At 46.2% G+C, this 10,000-nt stretch overlaps 1 protein-coding gene across 17 annotated transcripts in view; it reads right to left on the minus strand.

Moving 5' to 3' along the window:
- LOC147023891 (signal-induced proliferation-associated 1-like protein 2) overlaps window positions 1-8,780 on the minus strand; it is a 389,701-nt gene extending 380,921 nt beyond the window's left edge. For 14 of the 17 annotated variants that reach the window (XM_085889829.1, XM_085889825.1, XM_085889826.1 and 11 more), the window contains exon 1: window positions 8,627-8,779. The gene's annotated coding sequence lies outside the window, so the exon portion shown is untranslated. Of the gene's footprint in view, window positions 1-8,626 lie in introns of all 17 variants that reach the window. The other 3 variants (XM_085889809.1, XM_085889811.1, XM_085889827.1) reach the window with 2 other exon arrangements.
- Between the last annotated feature and the right edge of the window lie 1,220 nt (window positions 8,781-10,000).

Here is a 10,000-nt window from a genome sequence, read left to right on the forward strand (position 1 = left end):
AGAGAGAGAGAGAGAGAGAGAGAGAGAGAGAGAGAGAGAGAGAGAGAGAGAGAGAGAGAGAGAGAGAGAGAGAGAGAGAGAGAGAGAGAGAGAGAGAGAGAGAGAGAGAGAGAGAGAGAGATGCATATGCAGAATTAAAATACCACATTAAAAAATATATATATATATTGTTGTTGCTCTTGACAGCAAAGTACGGCACAAGGACCTCGTCCATAAGCAAAAATGAAATGGCATCCCGGGGAAAATTGCTCCATCCAATTCCTGACTTCCTTGCAAATCATCATGTCTCTGTGTTACGTAAGGGACAGTCGTCCCCTGTCCATAACATGAATGGTGGTGTTCCGCAGGGGTCTGTGTTGAGTAAGCTTGCCTCCTCCATCCTGTGTCCATGCCAGTTCCACTCTCAATCAGGACCTCGAGAGGGTGATGAACTGGGGAAAAGACTGGTTTGTTACTTTCAACCAAAATATTGGACACTTGTCTGTCCAATTCAACATCACCGTTTTACAACCCTGTCCTTTGGATGCTTCACCTTTGCAGGAACTTCCTGTTATCCGTCTGCTTGGATTGGATATCAGCTCAAACCTCAGCTGGGAAAAGTACATCTCTGGTATAGCTAAAAGAGCCTCCCAGTGCCTTCGCTGCATATTTAATGCTCAGCGATACCTTCCTCAAACTGCTACGCCTCATCGATACAAGGCCACCGTACGACCCGTCATGGAGTATCGATGCCATATTTGGCCTGGTGCTCCAGCTGTCACCCATCTCTCCTTGACAGAATCCAGTTACGTGCTGCCATTCTGGTGGGACAGGAGTTGGCATTATCCCTGGAACCTCTCTCAGTCTGCCGCTCTGTTGCTTCTTTGAGCCTTTCTATAGATATTACCACGAAATGTACTCTGAGGGTCCCTCACAGGTTGTTCCACCTGAGCATACTTTCAGCTGCTCCACACTTTTGGCAGTTTCTTCCCATCCATACACTGTATCTGTCCCAAGGAGTGAGATTGAGGTATTCTTCTAGTTCTTTTCCCGGCACTGCATCACTTTGGGACAGTTTACCTGCATCCTGCTCCCCCCTCAATCCCAGCCTTCCTCAATTCAAGAGAAATGTCAATCAATTCCTTTCTGTTTAATATCTATACTTTCCTTTGTGTAGCTCCCACCTTGAGTGGTCTTTGGCTTTGTGGTGGGTGAAATGTCATTCAATAAATAAATAAAGAGGGGGGGGGAGGACAACGCCTGTCAATCAGCGGATTTTGAGCAGACCCATGGCAGCACAATTGGCCAAGGGCCAATCACACATCATCAACAGGATATATGCCGTAGATGTCACGAACATGTGACATTAAATTGATGTGGTTGGGACAATACATCGTTCAGCTGCACAGCACAGCCAACCGTTCGATCGAACAAAGTCCGAGTAAACTTTACTCCCCAATTTTTTAACTAACAGGAAAGAGAGTCCTCCTCGGGTGACGTTTCGCTTGCAGTCCACAAGCGTTCTCAACACAAGAGGAACAGCTAACCACACGTGGCCATTTATAACGAACCATTTCTGATCACGTGTGTGAGCATGCGCACATATTTTGGTTATCAGAATGTGGCATTGTCACTCATCATTGGATTCCCACTGATTCCTGGTCATTAAAAAATATATATATTTTTTTTTTATCTGGTATTGTAATTCTGCATATGCATATCTCTATCTGTCTGTCTGTCTGTCTGTCTCTCTCGTGCAGCCTGTGGCTGATGGTTGCATCATTGGTTGGGACACGGCTATGCCGCTGATGCAGTGTCCCCCTTACCAGTACACCAGTACTCATTTTGCCGACCTCGGAAGGATGACAGGCTGAGTCAACCTCCTGGTGTACTTTTAATTCAGCGGCCAACGAGGCTTGAACTCAGGGCCCTGGGATCCCAAGCCACCACCCCAACCACGAAGCCAACACCAGGCTTGCATAGCTAACTGTGCATGCCCCAGTACCTCCGGGTTGTTAAAAGACCGTGTTTTGGTTCTGCCTGTGGATCAGGATAGGGGTGCGGGTTCGTGCATGTTCTGCATGTGTTCTGCATGTACCGGTGAAAGGTGTGAGTGTGTGTTGTTGCGTGATGGCATGTTAGCTGTGTGTGGAGCGGTGCGTTGCAGTGGCGTTGTGATTTCTTGTGGCGCTGTATGCGTACCAAGGCTATTGTTGAACCTACCTGTATCCTTGCTCTTGTACAAACCCCTTACCATTGTTACCAGAAAGCTGATACTCATTTTGCCAAGCGCAGAAGGATGACAGGCTGATTAAACCCACTTGGTGGTAATTCATTGACTGGACAGAGGCTTGAACTTAAGACCCTAAGATCTTCACCAGCCACACTAACCGTTAAGCCAACACCAGGCATGCTCGATGGGATCATCAGGTCATACGTGAGCACTTCCATATTTTCAATGATCGTTTTTGGTTCATGTTTCCATGAGTTTTCTGGGACTGGGATGTTGAGATTTTTGTAGATGTGCCGGTGGATTACTCTACATACGTTGTTGTGCCTTTGTGTGTCCAGCTGTTCTGACACGAGTTTTATTTTTTACATCCTGAACGGAGGTGTCTCGTTCTTTTGGTTTCTACCTTGCAAGAATCTACACCTGTCCGACCGAGTCAGTCCTGTCATTTTCTTCAAGCCATCCGTGCCGTGTATTTGGTCTTGGGCATTTATAATGATTTGTTCTCCATCCCAGTTGATCTGACCTCTTCTTATCCATTCCAATAAGCCTTCTTTGTCTATTCCCAATCTGTCCAACTCTTTTCTTTTTTTGAAATACCTTCCTGCTCCTTTATTGTTTTCCCAGTTGTCAGTGTATACCTGTTGGTATTTCACCTTTTTTGCAATCGCTGGGGCTGTATCCGTTGCCGTTTTGGTTTCATGTGTGACATGTTCTATTAGCACCTGTCTTCGGAATCTTTTTGCAAGGTGGGTTAGTCATACCTTCTCTGGCTTGCTGTCTTCGTGTTTGCATACAAATTGGATTCTGTCGTCCGATGATCTTTTCACATACTCAGCCAATCCGACAGTTGTCACTCTGTGCAATTGCTCGAGTTCCATCAGGTCGTTACCTCCTTCTCGTCTCGGCAGGTACATTTTCGGGATGCATTAACTTTTGTCGAGTATTTTCTGGATGGTGAGGAGTCTCCTTGTTTTGATATCTTGCTTGTTGATGTCTGCTTGTGGCCAATTTATTACAGTCAAAGCTCGTTACTATGCCACCCGTCGGGACCGAGCAAAAGTGGCATAGTAGCGAGAGTGGCATAGTAACGAGATTTTGTAAAAACGGCCTTATTTTCTCAAGTTACCCATCTGTAGTTAATCTTTAGACAAAATTTATTCCAGCAAGTAAAAGGCACGACTGTTGTATAAGCTAAGCGAACGGAGAACATACACACACTAACAGAGTTCACACACTAACATATGGCATGGCGAGAAATTCACGACACACAAAGCTTTCAAGAATCGTCGGCTGGCGCATCTTCTTTCGGCGGATCTCGTGCATCTTGTTGTCTAGCCGATCGCACGCTTGCATCACACCGGGCTTCCCGCTCTCTGCTGCATGAACTTCCGGACGGTGCTACAAGCGCGCTGGGCTTCCTCGAACGGAACGATTTCCTCCTCGACAGTTACCTCATCATCTTCGCTTTCCACCGGCTCCTCACTGCACAGAATCTCCTCCGCAATCTCCTCCAGCGTGAAATACCCGCCAGTCGCGAGGCGCTCGTCGGCTTCGAGAAAGTCAGACAGCTCGATCTCCTCGTTCTCGTGCATCTTTTCCTCGGCAGGCAGAGCTTCCCAGATGTCGGGCAGCTCCGCATCCTGTGGCTCAGTTTGGATCTCCTCTTCGATGAACTTGGCCTTCGCGAAACAGTTCCTGATCGTCGACTTGCCGACCTGCTCCCAAGCACGCCGGGCGACGTGTAGAGCGTCGAGCAACGTGAACTTGAACTCCTTTCCCTCGTCTATGGCCTCAAGCCGGCGGCATAGCAGGAGTTTCTTGTAGTGGCGCTTGAGGTTCTCTATGATTCCCTAATCCATTGGTTGCGAATTGGCTGTCGTGTTGGGTGGGAAGAAGACCAGTTGGATGTTGTTCAGCTCGAGCTCGGGAGGGTGGCCAGAGAAGTTATCGAGACAGACCAGCACTCTGCGTCCCTGCTGGCCGAGTCGTCCGTCCCACGCACGCAACATCTCCTCAAAGCTCCGCCGTCATCCACACCTTCGAGTTCGCCTTGTACTTGACCGGGATCTCTTTGTTCTTGAAGGCACGGGGTTTCTTGGAATTGCCAATCACCAGAAGAGGGAACTTCTCGCTGCCGCTCATGTTTGCCCCATCCAGAAGAGTGATCCTTTGCTTGCTTTTCTTTCCTCCAGTACACCGCTCTCCCCTGAAAGCCATGGTCTTGTTCGGAAGCAGCTGCCAGAAGAGTCCAGTCTCGTCCAGGTTGAAGACGTCGTCTGCGGAGAACTGCCCGAGTAAGGGCCGGAGAACCTGTTGTTGCCACTCAAGAAGGGATTGCGAATCCACCGCTCCAGCTTCGCCCTGCACTGTCTTGAACGTGATGCCGTGGCGCTTCTTGAAATTGCCCAACCAACCGTCGCTCGCCATGAAGTCTGGGATGTGCATCAGCTCGACCAGTTTCATCGCCTTCTCCTTGATCAGATCGCCGCTGACAGGCACATTCTGTCCTCTTGATTGCTTCAGCCACATGAGCACTCCCTCATCAAGCTTTGGGTCGTGAGCCTGCGTCAACTTCATGCGCTTCGATGGAAATCCAGCTTTGATTGCAGCCTCGATTGCATCCTTCTTGCTGAGAATGCCCTTCACGGTGGTTCTCTTAACTTCGACGCCCCATTTCTTGCTAATCTCCCTGGCCAACTTGGACTGATTCGGCTCCTTCTTCACGGCATCGATGATCTCCTTCTTCTCCTTCAGCGTAAAGTCGGTTCGCTTGCGTTTTTGAGCTGACATTATGGGCTGAATTTGAAAAAAAATGATGTCACTGTTGTACGTGTGCCTGCGTGTCTGTGTGTGTGCTCGCGCTTTTTTGTGTCTCGTTGTGCGTGTTGTGATTGGCTTGTTGTGGCTGGCATCGGGGAGAAGAATCGCGTGTTTTGACACAGTCTGACGATGTGCGTACGTATTGAGTTATGTTGTGCGCAGCTGGACTGTAGTTCGTCGCTTCGCCTTTGGACGTGAGTGTGATAATCGAGCACTGCACAATACAGACTTTTTCACGACTCGTGCCTTTTAACAGTCACACAGTAGTGGCATGGTAGCGATAGTAGGGGGTGGCATAGTAAATTTATTTTGTATTGAATTTTGTCGGGACCAAGCAAAAGTGGTATAATAGCGAGAGTGGCATAGAAGCGAGGTGGCATAGTAACGAGCTTTGACTGTATTACGAAGCTGTATTGAAATACTGGTATTGCTCGTTGGTTGATGGCTTTGATTTTGTTCCTTGGGGAGAGGAAAGTTTTCAGAATCGAACTCATTCTACGCAGGTATTCTTTGATAATTGTTTTGCGCATTTGTTTGCGAGATATTTTGAGGTATCTTCTACACTTCTATTTGTGTGAGGCTTCATTTTCTAGTTCCTGTATTGTTGTATCTCAGCCGATGTGTGTGTGTGTGTGTGTGTGTGTGTGTGTGTGTGTGTGTGTGTGTGTGTGTGTGTGTGCGTGTGTGTGTGTGTGTGTGTGTGTGTGTGTGTGTGTGTGTGTGTGTGTGTGTGTGTGTGTGTGTGTGTGTGTGTGTGTGTGTGTGTGTGTGTGTGTGTGTGTGTGTCAGTTGCTATTGTTGACTGATATCTCCACATGTGAGTGGGTTTCAAGAGAAGGAATGGAGACATAACCATTCTCAAAGTATCCACATCAATGTGTGAGATTAAAATGTCTTGTATATTGTTGCGGAACCGGGGTTCGGGAAGAGAAGACCATGAGGGGGAAGCTACCTTGAGTTGCCACCAGACTCTCCAGAATCGCAGGCCGTTGCACACGAATAACTCCGTGACGTGGCGGGTCGCGAATCGACAATGAACGCCAATAACTCAACCACGTGAATTGGGGTCCTCAGTCTACTGGATACCGGTTACCTAATGGTCACATGATCTAATTACCGGGGGACATGCCCTCGGTACGCCTTGTTCAAACAGGATCACCTTACCGGATCAGATGCAGCCGAGCGTAACTGCCAAGGACGTACCAGCTCGGAAAACACATCATTGAGGGATAACGTCCTGGCTAAGCTTGGATACGGACCATGCTGGACCAATGAAGGAAAAGACGAAAACGAGCTGGGAACATTTCTACACAAAGCATTTATTTACAATCAAGCGAGGAAAGATATGTGGTGCAGTGAATGGGGTTTATTATTATGTACAGCAGGGACAGCAAGGAATTTGAGAGGTCCCACAAAAGGCAAGGAATTTACAAAAGCAGACAAAGAGCAGACTTATCCTGTTAGAACTTCAACAATCATAACTTATGCTACAACAGGTGCTATCTCTCTCACACACACACACACACACACACACACACACACACACACACACACACACACACACACACACACACACACACACACACACACACACACACACACACACACACACACAATGAAGATTACATAGCCGGAAGGAAGGAGAGCAGATGAGGACTAACAGCCTCGCAATACCTGGCGTGGCACAGCCCAGTATGCCTTGGGGGACACTCCGGTTGAGCGATCCCACCTTAAGAGTCGGCGCGTTATCTCCTGCTTAATCACTTTGTGAGGGAACCGACAAGGAACAACCGTAGACAGATTTCGGCGGTGACAGGGAACAACCACAGACAGACGGAGGGATGGTTTCACTTGATAATTTCTTGTTACCATCCCTACCTAATTTAGATAGCATCCTGACATACTTTTACATTATCACCTCCACCACCGAAGGTGGAGGTGGTTATGTTTTCACCCCTTTCTGTTTGTTTGTGTACAGGATATCTCAAAAAGTTGTGGACGGCCCCGGATGAAATTTGGTCGACAGGTTCGGCGTGTGACAAGAACGAACAGATTAGATTTCGGTGAACATCCGGAACCGGATCCGACGACTAGAATTTTGCAAGTGATTCTTCACCATCGAGAGATCGGGCCAAAAACGATACATAGCACGATATCTCAACAAGTTGTGGATGGATTTGGATGAAACTTGGTGGACAAAGAAGAATTGATTCAATTGTTGTGAAGATCTGAATGTAAATCTGGATCCGGATGTGGGAATTGTGTAATTTTTGAAAAGTGATTCTTCACCACTGAGAGATTGGGACCAAAAAAAAAACGACAGAGCACCCGTACAGCATGAAATTTCAAAAATGTAATGGGCTCGATATGTTCTCGTGGATCAGGCATTGCGTGGCGGAGGTATGCGCTCCACCGAGTACCCTTATAGTTATAATGTTTTTTTATTTAATTGTTATTCCTTGTACAATCTGGCAGCCATGGATATTAATCACACTTCCAGCAACCACCCAGCCCCTCTCCACATCACAACACATCACTTTTTTTTTTTGTATACCTTGTCGAGGCTCATATGAGAGCTAACACACAATGCACATCAAAGGGGGGGGGGCATGAGACAAGAGGGGCAGGAGTGGGAGGGACAAAACAGTGGGGAACAGACACATTAGGAGATCTGTGGAAGGGAGAGGGATGGGGTGGGGAACATGGGGAATACAAGATGGACAGTACAGGGACTTTCAGGAAGGAAAGCAGGGAATTTGAAGGAGAGATGGGTTTGGGGTGGATTAAGGGGGGTAGAAAAGATCGAGGAATTGGATGGGGGATGATAAGAGGTGGTGGTGAACAGCTGTTTTGAAGGCCTGGAGGAAAGAATGGGATTGAATCGACCGAGGGAGTTTATTCCAAACATCCCAACAACTTCAAAATGAACTCAACACGACAAGACCATGGATAAAGCCTCGTGGTCTCACGGCACCACATACATGACACGGATCAAAAGAGGAAAAAAAAAAATCAACGCCTTGCGAACCGCAGGCCACACGAGGTGTCCACACTATAAATAGCAAAGCAACTCGATCCGCGATTCGGGACACACGGGACAACCTGAGACTCTGGTGAGAGACCACAGCGGATCAAATGGTGCCCCCCCCCCCTTACAGCAGCGCGTGCCCTCACGATATATATATACTGTATATACTGTATATACTGTATATACTGTATATATGTATGTATATGTATATATATATATATATATATATATATATATATATATATATATATATATATATATATATATATATATATATATATATATATATATATATACACATTAATAAATAAATATCTTCAAGACACTTTTGTTTGGACGTTAAAATTCAGGATAATGAATTTGAAGTCAAGATTCGTGATTGAAAAGTATAAAAGACAACAATTCCAACACCTGTGAAGAATCACCACGAACCCACGAACCTTGGTTCTGAGTAACCACACACCGCCCAAGTTTTCCTCGACGAGGCTGTGCACGCCGCACTTCGTTTATAACAAAGGAGAAAGCAACAACACTGAAGCGACATAAACACAGCCGCAATTTCTTACCGACAAGGACGGGCGACTCGATTGTGCTGAGGTACAAACGTTCCCGCTGCTCTTCCGAAAATAGAGAAGATATCGCGAGAATTCCCGCAAGCACGCCTGCTCGCGCTTGTTCTCGCGAGAATTCCCACAAGCACGCCTGCTCGCGCTTGTTCTCGCGATATTTGGTTATTCGTATTTACTACGTCAGCAGCTGCATTAAGGAATGAAGAACTTTTTTCAACATTTATCGGTATAAAACGACGTCCGTGGCTCAGAGGGAGCTCGGCGTTTCTTCTTCTTCTTCTTCTTCTTCTTCTTCTTCTTCTTCTTCTTCTTCTTCTTCTTCTTCTTCTTCTTCTTCTTCTTCTTCTTCTTCTTCCAAAACCTTAATCTCTCGGACTCGGCTCTTGTATATACAAGATCCGGATCTCCTTAAATACGAAGCACATGTACACATCCTCGCATAGACGGTGCCTTTTGAGAGCGTCTATCATGAACTTTTAAATATATTCGGACATTTGCTTTAAACTTTCGAAAAGTTCACGGTACTCTTTAAAGATTATTCCATTTATCGTATTGTAATTTCGTAAATGCATTATTTATTTCGTAAATACACGATATATCGTAAATCCGTAAATACACTATGACGGGTTTCGCTATTGGCTTAATCAAGGCACGTGACGAAATATCGGAAGTTGTTGTTGTTGTTTTTTGTTTGTTTGTTTGTTTGTTTGTTTTTTTCAGCCGACAAAAACCTTGAGGACGCTGCTCTTGGACACAGTTGTCCTTGTTTTCTCTTCTCATGCAAACCCACTGGTACAAACTAACAAAGTTTACCTGCTGATTTATCATCTTCCATCAGAAGGTAAACTTTAATCACTGAAATCAAATGTGGGTCACGGAAGGACTTTTATCCTGTGATATTTTTTGTTTTTTTTAACCGGTCGATAAAGAAATAAATACCGCAATTGGTGAATAAGAAATAAACCCAAATTTTTGGGGGGGAAAGTGCAGCTGTGCCACTGATGCAGTGCCCCCCCCGCCCCCCCCCCCGGTACCAGTAAGCCGGTACTCATCTTGCCAACCTCAGAAGGATGACAGGCTCTGTAAAACCCACCCGGTGTTAATTGTCGTTTTTGGTGAATTGTCGACATTTGTCGTTTTTGGTGAATCTAGGTCAAAGGTCAAAGGTCAAGGTCACCAATAAAACCGAAATTCTTATTTTCGCAATAACGTTCGCTAAAATGGTCGAATCGACTTCAAACCAAATACAAAATGTGCATCTTCCAATTCTGCATCCAACCATATGTCAAATTGGGGGTGTCACACCAACACCCTTCTTAGCGGTCGGGGGTCGAATGTCAAGGGGGGGGGGTCGGGTCAAAAATTTCAAAT

Source organism: Eptatretus burgeri, chromosome 7 (genome assembly GCF_056783735.1).
Source record: "Eptatretus burgeri isolate ZD-2024b chromosome 7, Ebu_testis_v1, whole genome shotgun sequence".
In the NCBI taxonomy this organism is placed as follows: Eukaryota; Metazoa; Chordata; class Myxini; order Myxiniformes; family Myxinidae; genus Eptatretus; species Eptatretus burgeri.